Below are 10,901 nucleotides of genomic sequence, written 5' to 3' on the forward strand. Positions count from 1 at the left end.
ACATGGAGTGTCCGTCTCCGTTCAATAGATGCTCCGTAAGCTATGTATGTAATACGTAGGTAAGCACTACGACTTGATATAGATTTTTTGCATTCAAAAAGTTCATATGTACTCCGAAGTTTCATCCTGCAATCAACAGGTATTTTATCACATACATATCTCCAGTATGGATTAGGTTGATAGGAGGATCAAATTCGAACAAATACATATGTATGTATAAGCTTGTTGTGATCTTGTATAGTGATCAATGAAGCTGTTATCCGATGTCCAGTTTCCTGGACGTAATTCCAATCATCGTAATGAGGAATGTTAGATGTGGCATAATATCACTACCAAGATATTTGGATCTAATTTCGAAGAAAGCTTGACAATGACAAAGAAAGTGTTTCAGAGTTTCATTTGTTCTGCCCATATGCACTAGATTCGTCTGAAACTGCTCGTCCAATTTTGTAGAGTTGTACCCGTAAACCTGTGTGTCCATACTAAACATAGACTTGATAATTTTGAGAAAGTTTTCGTCCTGCACTCGTTAGGATCACCCAATTCCACTCACTATAGTTCTACCCACTATTTCATTATTCCATTATGGGATTTTCAGGTCCATACATTTAATCCAGGATATTTCGATCCAATTTCAACGAAAGCCTGTCAATCACAAAGAAAGTATTCCAGAGTTTCACTGTCCTCTTCATATGCTTAACATTCGTCTGCACGACTGCACGTCCAATTGTATATAGTTGTGGCAGTAAAACTGCGTGTCCACTCGAAATACTAACCATCATCATAACCTCAGACTTGCTCATTTTGAGGAGGCTTCCCGTCCTGCTCTCGTTAGGGTCACCTCATATGATCTGTGTAGTTCTAACCACCGTTTTATTATTCCAAGAGCCCTTATGGTATTCTTACAGCCATGTTTTTAATTCAGCCCTAATTGCGTCGAATGGTTTTGCGTTCGTCAGGTCAACTCGAGTTCCCTTCTTTTTAAAGTATGGAATTTTGGAATTAATTTACAAAACGTTTTATAAGTCTAACGGGAAATCCCGGTATCTAAAAATCGGAATTCCGGTAGTTATTTTAAAACCCCGAATACCGGGATTTCTAAAAATCGATCTCGTTTGGCATTCCTAGTCTATATATGGTTGCCTAGTGTAGAAACAACTCAGAAACAATTCAAGCATTACATCTTTCCCTTAAGTTCTCAAAAATGTGCTATTGGATAAATGGGGGGTCTAGCGCAACTCATTTATTTGATAGTGAATGGATTGAAGAGCAATCAGTCTATTCACCACCAGCCTCACCTTTATAGTCGAGTATGTAGCATAGAGTTGAAGCGTTTACTTGAATCATTTAGAGATGTCAAACAATTCATTAACACACTTGACTTAATGCCATATGATAATAAGGTTTTAATAGACCCTTGGCTATTCCATGTTACAAAAATGCTTAAATTCCTCTTTAACGAAATATTTGCGTGAAGATAAAGCTATCAGAACTTCTTTGGACAATTTCTGCTAGGACAAATAAGTGAAAAGTTACACTCATTTGAATAAAACCCTGTATGAGCAAAATGTCCAACTTTGACCCCCTCTAAGTCCGAGTTCTTAACCGATAGAGCTGAAAATGTCTGACCTACTATCCATTAGTACTAACCTTAGTGCAAATTTCGTGAAAATCGATTTTTTGAGTTGGATCACTTGACATGAAATGCCCCATTTACATATATTCTGGGTCCTTATTAAATTTTAAGACGATCTAGCCATGTCTGTCTGTCTGTTGAAAGTACAATAGAGTCCGAACGGAAATAGCTAAAGAGTTAAAATTTTCCACAAATATTTCTTATAGGTAAGGTTTGTTTGGTATTGAAAATGTGCAATATCGGTTCACGTTTTCGCATAGCCCCATACAAGTGGCCCCCCGAAAAACAGCATTAACAGATATAACTGTTTTACAAATGGGAGTATAGCGATGAAATTCGACATTAATAAGTTTCATATGACCCAAATTCTCTCTACCAAATTTTATGAGGATCGGTCCATAAATGACCATGCCTCCAAAAAAAAAAAAAAAAAAAAAATAACATTATTAGCTTAAAAATTCGAGTCTAAAGCTGAAATTCGATATAAGACAGTCTTTCACGAGTATAAGGATCGGTTCATAATTTACCCCACCTCTCATATAAGGTCCTCTTCAAAAAATTACTTTAACGCTCATTACTGCCTTAATAATAAGAGTATAGCGGTAAAATTCGACATACGCAAGTTTCTTATGAGTTAAAATTGCTGTACTCTTATAAGGATCGTTCAAATATCCATCTAATGTTTATAGGGTGCATTCCATTTAGGGTATACAGTTTCATGGTTGGTATATAAGATTCAGCATAGTCGAATATAACTCTCTTACTTGTTAAAAATCAATTTTATGAAAACCCCACATATCTTTGGGATCTAAATCTTCTATAGATATGATTTGTAAAAGTTTCGTATTTAAAATCAGCAAAATCGGTCCTTTAATAACGAGTTATGGGCAAAAAGTCAACCTCTGAAAATTTAAAAAAAAATATATTTTTTGGTCTCAATCAGGGGGGGGGGACAATTTATCAAACAAATTAAGAATCAAATGTATATTACCGATTTGGGTCTGTCTAAGTCGAAGTCGATCTCAGATATCTGTTTCATTCATAAATATGCCTTCAATTCATTAGACATACATTTTATCGTTCAGTCTTTTGGATCGCTTAGAACCAACTTGAATAGACGTTTGCTCCCTTTATCATTTAAATATTTCCTAAAGTTCTGAATTAAATTATGATTCATCGTGACTTTTCTTTTTTATAAAAACTTCCACTAGACGTTTCACACGTTTAAATAACCTTGTAAATTAATATTTTAACACCTTTTTATAGAAAAACAAATTTAACACAAAGCTATTTAAAACATAAAAGGTTTCTAAAATTTATTTAAACTCCCGTAAACAAATTAATTATTAGCATGACTAATTTAATTTATAGGAAAATTTTATACATTAATTGAATTATCATTTGAAAATAATACTAAAGAACACTATATTATTACATGATCTAAATATACATACACATACGTAACGATCGTTGTCAACATCTCTAGTATGACGCGGATCGTTCTGGAGTGATGAAGGTTTTAATTCTTGCACAATAAGGAATATTGTCGCACCTTCGGCCCAACTCTCTCTGAACTCTGAAATTAGTGGAAATAATAATTTCTCTATAAAGGCCATTTCTTCCTTTTTAAAAAAATAAATTAATTCTTAATTATTTGTTTTTCGCGTATTTAAAATTTATCTTTTAAAAATCTAAAAAAATTTCCAAAATAAATATTATTATTTTTAGCAAAACCTAATAAATAACTTTTGACAAAACATTGTCTGTTTCAATAATTCATTTCGACAAATTCAATTTTATTAGCAAGAATTAAAAAACCCATTTTTTTTTTTCAAAATAAAGTAGTAAAATTCTATTTCAACCATTTTTAAATAAAAATCACGTAAAACAGATTGTATAACTTAAATTTTTGATGTCACTTAAAATGTCAGCTACACCCACAAAAATTATTTAATCAAAATCATATTATCTACAATTGGACTCAATGTCTAAATATTAAAGGAAATTATGAGAGAATTTTTTTGACATAAATATATTTATAAAAAAATTATGCGTAAATAAAAAATTTCAATTATTATACATATTTACTTTTCTTTTTTTGCAGAACCACTTACACATTTTCAAGAAATAACTACAAGTAATTTTTTAAAAAGTAATGCAAAGTGTGGCATCATAAACACAATCATCATTATTTATTTATTATAGTTATAATAATGAGGTGAGTTTATTTTTCAACTATTTTTTATTTTTTTAAATTTGACTAAATCTGTATGGTTTATATAGAACAATTCAAATCAAAGTAATCATTCAATTAAGATGCAAAAAAAAGTTAAACTTATTTAAAGTGACCAGTTAGAGGATGATATGAATTTAAATTTCAGTTGGTTAAGCGATTCGTAGAATTTTTTTGTAGGTGCTAAGGTTTTTAATTCGCCTTAAAAAGTTCTTATTAAAAAGTTTTAAATATTTTCGATAGTTTTATAAAAAAACCCTGCTCCATTATTTAAACGAATTTGTCCCATACAAATTATATAGTCTTCCCAAAAGCTACAGTTCGTTTTGGTTTGTACCAATCCCCACACTATAGGCTAGTCTACAGTCTAGTCTATAGTCTAGTCTAAAATCTAGTCTAAAGTCTAGTCTAAAGTCTAGTCTAAAGTCTAGTCTAAAGTCTAGTTTAAAGTCTAGTTTAAAGTCTAGTCTATAGTCTAAGGTATAGTCTAGTCTATAGTCTAGTCTATAGTCTAGTCTATAGTCTAGTCTATAGTCTAGTCTATAGTCTAGTCTATAGTCTAGTCTATAGTCTAGTCTATAGTCTAGTCTATAGTCTAGTCTATAGTCTAGTCTATAGTCTAGTCTATAGTCTAGTCTATAGTCTAGTCTATAGTCTAGTCTATAGTCTAGTCTATAGTCTAGTCTATAGTCTAGTCTATAGTCTAGTCTATAGTCTAGTCTATAGTCTAGTCTATAGTCTAGTCTATAGTCTAGTCTATAGTCTAGTCTATAGTCTAGTCTATAGTCTAGTCTATAGTCTAGTCTATAGTCTAGTCTATAGTCTAGTCTATAGTCTAGTCTATAGTCTAGTCTATAGTCTAGTCTATAGTCTAGTCTATAGTCTAGTCTATAGTCTAGTCTATAGTCTAGTCTATAGTCTAGTCTATAGTCTAGTCTATAGTCTAGTCTATAGTCTAGTCTATAGTCTAGTCTATAGTCTAGTCTAGTCTAGTCTATAGTCTAGTCTATAGTCTAGTCTATAGTCTAGTCTATAGTCTAGTCTATAGTCTAGTCTATAGTCTAGTCTATAGTCTAGTCTATAGTCTAGTCTATAGTCTAGTCTATAGTCTAGTCTATAGTCTAGTCTATAGTCTAGTCTATAGTCTAGTCTATAGTCTACTCATAGTCTAGTATAGTCATAGTTAGTATATAGTATAGTCTATCGAGTCTCGTTGTTTGTGTTCAATTCCCCTAGCAACATTTTAATGTCAAACCTTTCATCAAATAATTAAAAAGGATAATCTGAGAAAAAACTCTCCAAAGCAAACACCAAAACTTTAAGTAAATTCTGCTTCCCGAGACTGATTTTCAACCTCTAATAGTTCCGTTTGTTAAACTATTTTTAATTTCTTTCCCTCTGGCCGCCTTAACATGATCACACCATTTTATTTGTTCATTTATGTTCTTCACAATTCACAATAAGTTCTCAAATTTCATTTAAATACGAATTAATAGAAAAGTAACAAATTCTCATACATTATTTTTCATCTTGTTGATTTAACGTGTCTGCCAGATTTTATTTTGTAATTTCATTGTGTCACAAACGAAAGTCAATAAACTTTCATCGTCACGTACTCGCAAATTCAAACGAGTAAAGGTCAGTTCACATTTCTCTATGAAAAAAAAAAAAAAAAAATATTTGAAATTCTTTAGTTAGTTTTTCCTGTTTTTTAGTTTTTTATTCATCTATCTAAAAGTTGCGTGTGATCATCAGGTGTCAAAAGATAACATCTTTAATATTTTATTAATTGTTATTGACGAATGAAATGAAATCTAAAGGTGAGAATTGTAGTTTTATTTGAGATTCATTTGCAGTGATAATTATTAAATTTTTTAATTACCCTGAATATGATATAGTGTTGAGTTTAGTGGTGGTAATGAATAAAGTCATCGGATTGAATTGGAGGTATTCGGTAGTTGCTAAAATTTTTACGGTTTTTATTAAATTTCAAAATATTGCAAGGAAAAATTTATCTAAAATAAATTTTTGCACATTTTTTAAATTTAATTACATTTAAATGAATATGTAAATTTTTCTAAAAAATATTTAACTAATGTAGAGGTGGATTAACGTTATTTTGCATCTATGAGCAATTGTTTTGTTTATTTCCGTGTTTTTTTTATGAAATAATTTATGTATATCAATTATTTAAATAGTTAATTATATTGTTTATGTCATTTTACTTTTCGGTGACAACTCTCGAAACAACAACTAGAGCTTCAAGCTCAGACAATGTATGATCTTGTAATTGATTATAATAATAAAAATTGTTCAGAAAAGGCAGTAAATATTGCTGTTTTTTACTGTACGTGTAACAAATTGAATTTCTTAAATAGATAGATAGATAGGTAGATAGGTAGATAGATAGATAGATAGATAGATAGATAGATAGATAGATAGATAGATAGATAGATAGATAGATAGAATAGATAGATAGATAGATAGATAGATAGATAGATAGATAGATAGATAGATAGATAGATAGATAGATAGATAGATAGATAGATAGATAGATAGATAGATAGATAGATAGATAGATAGATAGATAGATAGATAGATAGATAGTAGATAGATAGATAGATAGATAGATAGATAGATAGATAGATAGATAGATAGATAGATAGATAGATAGATAGATAGATAGATAGATAGATAGATAGATAGATAGATAGATAGATAGATAGATAGATAGATAGATAGATAGATAGATAGATAGATAGATAGATAGATAGATAGATAGATAGATAGATAGATAGATAGATAGATAGATAGATAGATAGATAGATAGATAGATAGATAGATAGATAGATAGATAGATAGATAGATAGATAGATAGATAGATAGATAGATAGATAGATAGAGATAGATAGATAGATAGATAGATAGATAGATAGATAGATAGATAGATAGATAGATAGATAGATAGATAGATAGATAGATAGATAGATAGATAGATAGATAGATAGATCGCTCGCTCGCTCGCTCGCTCGCTCGCTCGCTCGCTCGCTCGCTCGCTCTCTCTCGCTCGCTCGCTCGCTCGCTCGCTCGCTCGCTCTCTCGCTCGCTCGCTCGCTCGCTCGCTCGCTCGCTCGCTCGCTCGCTGCTCGCTCCTCGCTCGCTCGCTCGATAATAGATAGCTCGATAGATCGAGATAGCTCGCTAGATCGCCCCCTTTGGGTTTTCTCTCTTTGATTGAATTTCTTAAATGTCTTTCTTAAATTCAATTTCTTCCTATTGTTTTACTTTCCCTCTTCCATTATTAATTGTTTAATTAAATATTCAACTTTTAACAAATGTTTTTCGTTAGAAATTTAATAATTTTTTTGTTTGTTTTTTATACGATTTGTTATGCAAAATACTTTATGTGGTAATATCTGTAAGTTTTTAATAAATATTTACAATAACAATTAATTTCTCACGACACAGACAACCGGTTCCGGAGATTCATTACTTATAATTATTTAGCTGCTAATATTCAATTAGATCATTGAAAATAATTCGAAATAATATTAAATCAACAAAATTGTTTGCTTTGAACAATGTTTCGTTTTTAATAAGGGAAAATATTTATTTCTTCTCAAATACGTTATTATCTTTAGTAAGATGTTTAAAATTGATATTAAATCAGGAAATGAAACTTACTGCGCGGTGCAAAATATTCCTTATTTGCTTCACAGATGAATTTTTAATTCACTGATTGTTTTTTTTTAAATTGTTGAAAATATCAATAATAAATTATTCAGAGACCATCAAACTGTTGACCATATACAGTTTGAGAATTATTGTGTAGTGAATATATAAACCCTAGCATATAAACCATAATATAAATTATTATAGCATATTGAGTGTTATAATTTTATAACACTTTAATATATGTATGAGTATAACACATGAAACATGTTCCAACTTTTATACCACTTAAACTAATACTGTCTTACAATTAATTTGTTTTTAGTGATGTAGACAACCTTTTATTCAGTTTTACAACCGTTTATCATACGGTAAATGTCTTTGCTATGTATAACAATTATGAACTAAATTATAGCACATTATTTGCGCATGTTCAATTTTTCTTTTAAGGCGAAATTGTCTTGATTATCTAACATTTACTGAGTTTTTAACAGTAATAGAAACCAGTGGCTGTTAATAGAGTTAAGCAAGTGATGTGACGACTTGGTGTCACCCGGGTTTTACGCGTTTTAAAGTACCAAAGTTGTTTTCCACTAGACTTACAGTACTGGCGTGACTAGGCTAGAGATTGTACTATAGAATAGACCATAGACTAGAATATAAACTCGAATTCAATATTACATAGACTAGACTACTGATTAGACTAAGCTATGGACCAAACAATAGAGGAGTCTAGAGTCTTGATTATAGATAGAACTAAATGCCAGACCAGCTTAGGCTGTATAACTAGACTAGACTATAGACAGGGTTAGACTATAGACTAAACTATAGCAGACTAGCTTATAGACTTGACTATAGACTAGGCTATAGACTAAACTATAGACTAAACTATAGACTAAACTATAGACTAAACTATAGACTAGACTATAGACTAGACTATAGACTAGACTATAGACTAGACTATAGACTAGACTATAGACTAGACTATAGACTAGACTATAGACTAGACTATAGACTAGACTATAGACTAGACTATAGACTAGTCTATAGACTAGACTATAGACTAGACTATAGACTAGACTATAGACTAGACTATAGACTAGACTATAGACTAGACTATAGACTAGACTATAGACTAGACTATAGACTAGACTATAGACTAGACTATAGACTAGACTATAGACTAGACTATAGACTAGACTATAGACTAGACTATAGACTAGACTATAGACTAGACTATAGACTAGACTATAGACTAGACTATAGACTAGACTATAGACTAGACTATAGACTAGACTATAGACTAGACTATAGACTAGACTATAGACTAGACTATAGACTAGACTATAGACTAGACTATAGACTAGACTATAGACTAGACTATAGACTAGACTATAGACTAGACTATAGACTAGACTATAGACTAGACTATAGACTAGACTTAGACTAGACTATAGACTAGACTATAGACTAGACTATAGACTAGACTATAGACTAGACTATAGACTAGACTATAGACTAGACTATAGACTAGACTATAGACTAGACTATAGACTAGACTATAGACTAGACTATAGACTAGACTATAGACTAGACTATAGACTAGACTATAGACTAGACTATAGACTAGCTATAGACTAGACTATAGACTAGACTATAGACTAGACTATAGACTAGACTATAGACTAGACTATAGACTAGACTATAGACTAGACTATAGACTAGACTATAGACTAGACATAGACGACTAGACTAGACTAGACTATAGACTAGACTATAGACTAGACTATAGACTAGACTATAGACTAGACTATAGACTAGACTATAGACTAGACTATAGACTAGACTATAGACTAGACTATAGACTAGACTATAAGACTAGACTATCGACTAGACTATAGACTAGACTATAGACTAGACTATAGACTTAGACTATAGACTAGACTATAGACTAGACTATAGACTAGACTATAGACTAGACTATAGACTAGACTATAGACTAGACTATAGACTAGACTATAGACTAGACTATAGACTAGACTATAGACTAGACTATAGACTAGACTATAGACTAGACTATAGACTAGACTATAGACTAGACTATAGACTAGACTATAGACTAGACTATAGACTAGACTATAGACTAGACTATAGACTAGACTATAGACTAGACTATAGACTAGACTATAGACTAGACTATAGACTAGACTATAGACTAGACTATAGACTAGACTATAGACTAGACTATAGACTAGACTATAGACTAGACTATAGACTAGACTATAGACTAGACTATAGACTAGACTATAGACTAGACTATAGACTAGACTATAGACTAGACTATAGACTAGACTATAGACTAGACTATAGACTAGAATATAGACTAGACTATAGACAACTATAGACTAGACTATAGACTAGACTATAGACTAGAATATAGACTAGACTATAGACTAGACTATAGACTAGACTATAGACTAGACTATAGACTAGACTATAGACTAGACTATAGACTAGACTATAGACTAGACTATAGACTAGACTATAGACTAGACTATAGACTAGACTATAGACTAGACTATAGACTAGACTATAGACTAGACTATAGACTAGACTATAGACTAGACTATAGACTAGACTATAGACTAGACTATAGACTAGACTATAGACTAGACTATAGACTAGACTATAGACTAGACTATAGACTAGACTATAGACTAGACTACAGACTAGACTATAGACTAGACTATAGACTAGACTATAGACTAGCTATAGACTAGACTATAGACTAGACTATAGACTAGACTATAGACTAGACTATAGACTAGACTATAGACTAGACTATAGACTAGACTATAGACTAGACTATAGACTAGACTATAGACTAGACTATAGACTAGACTATAGACTAGACTATAGACTAGACTATAGACTAGACTAGACTATAGACTAGACTATAGACTAGACTAGACTATAGACTAGACTATAGACTAGACTATAGACTAGACTATAGACTAGACTATAGACTAGACTATAGACTAGACTATAGACTAGACTATAGACTAGACTATAGACTAGACTATAGACTAGACTAAAGGCTAGACTATAGACTAGACTAAAGGCTAGACTATAGACTAGACTAAAGGCTAGACTATAGACTAGACTAAAGGCTAGACTATAGACTAGACTACAACCTGTGCTATTGACTACTATGGGGATTGCATATTAAATATTTTTATATGAATTTTCCTTGCCTGATCTACGTCCGATTTTATATTTTTCATTATTTTCTCGTTATTTAAGGGTCGTTATATGGATGATAGTGCACGCAGTATGATCACAGTGATTACAGGTTTTCAT

The 10,901-nt window shown here is 31.4% G+C and overlaps 1 protein-coding gene across 1 annotated transcript in view; it reads left to right on the plus strand.

Moving 5' to 3' along the window:
- Positions 1 to 3,738: 3,738 nt before the first annotated feature.
- Positions 3,739 to 10,901, plus strand: part of LOC119607671 (protein giant-lens) — a 94,969-nt gene continuing 87,806 nt past the window's right edge. The window contains exon 1 of the mRNA XM_037961728.1: positions 3,739 to 3,854. The gene's annotated coding sequence lies outside the window, so the exon portion shown is untranslated. The remainder of the gene's footprint in view (positions 3,855 to 10,901) is intronic.

This window comes from Lucilia sericata, unplaced genomic scaffold (genome assembly GCF_015586225.1).
Source record: "Lucilia sericata isolate MDLA Ls3-8-SP2 unplaced genomic scaffold, ASM1558622v1 Contig000726F_arrow, whole genome shotgun sequence".
NCBI lineage: Eukaryota > Metazoa > Arthropoda > Insecta > Diptera > Calliphoridae > Lucilia > Lucilia sericata.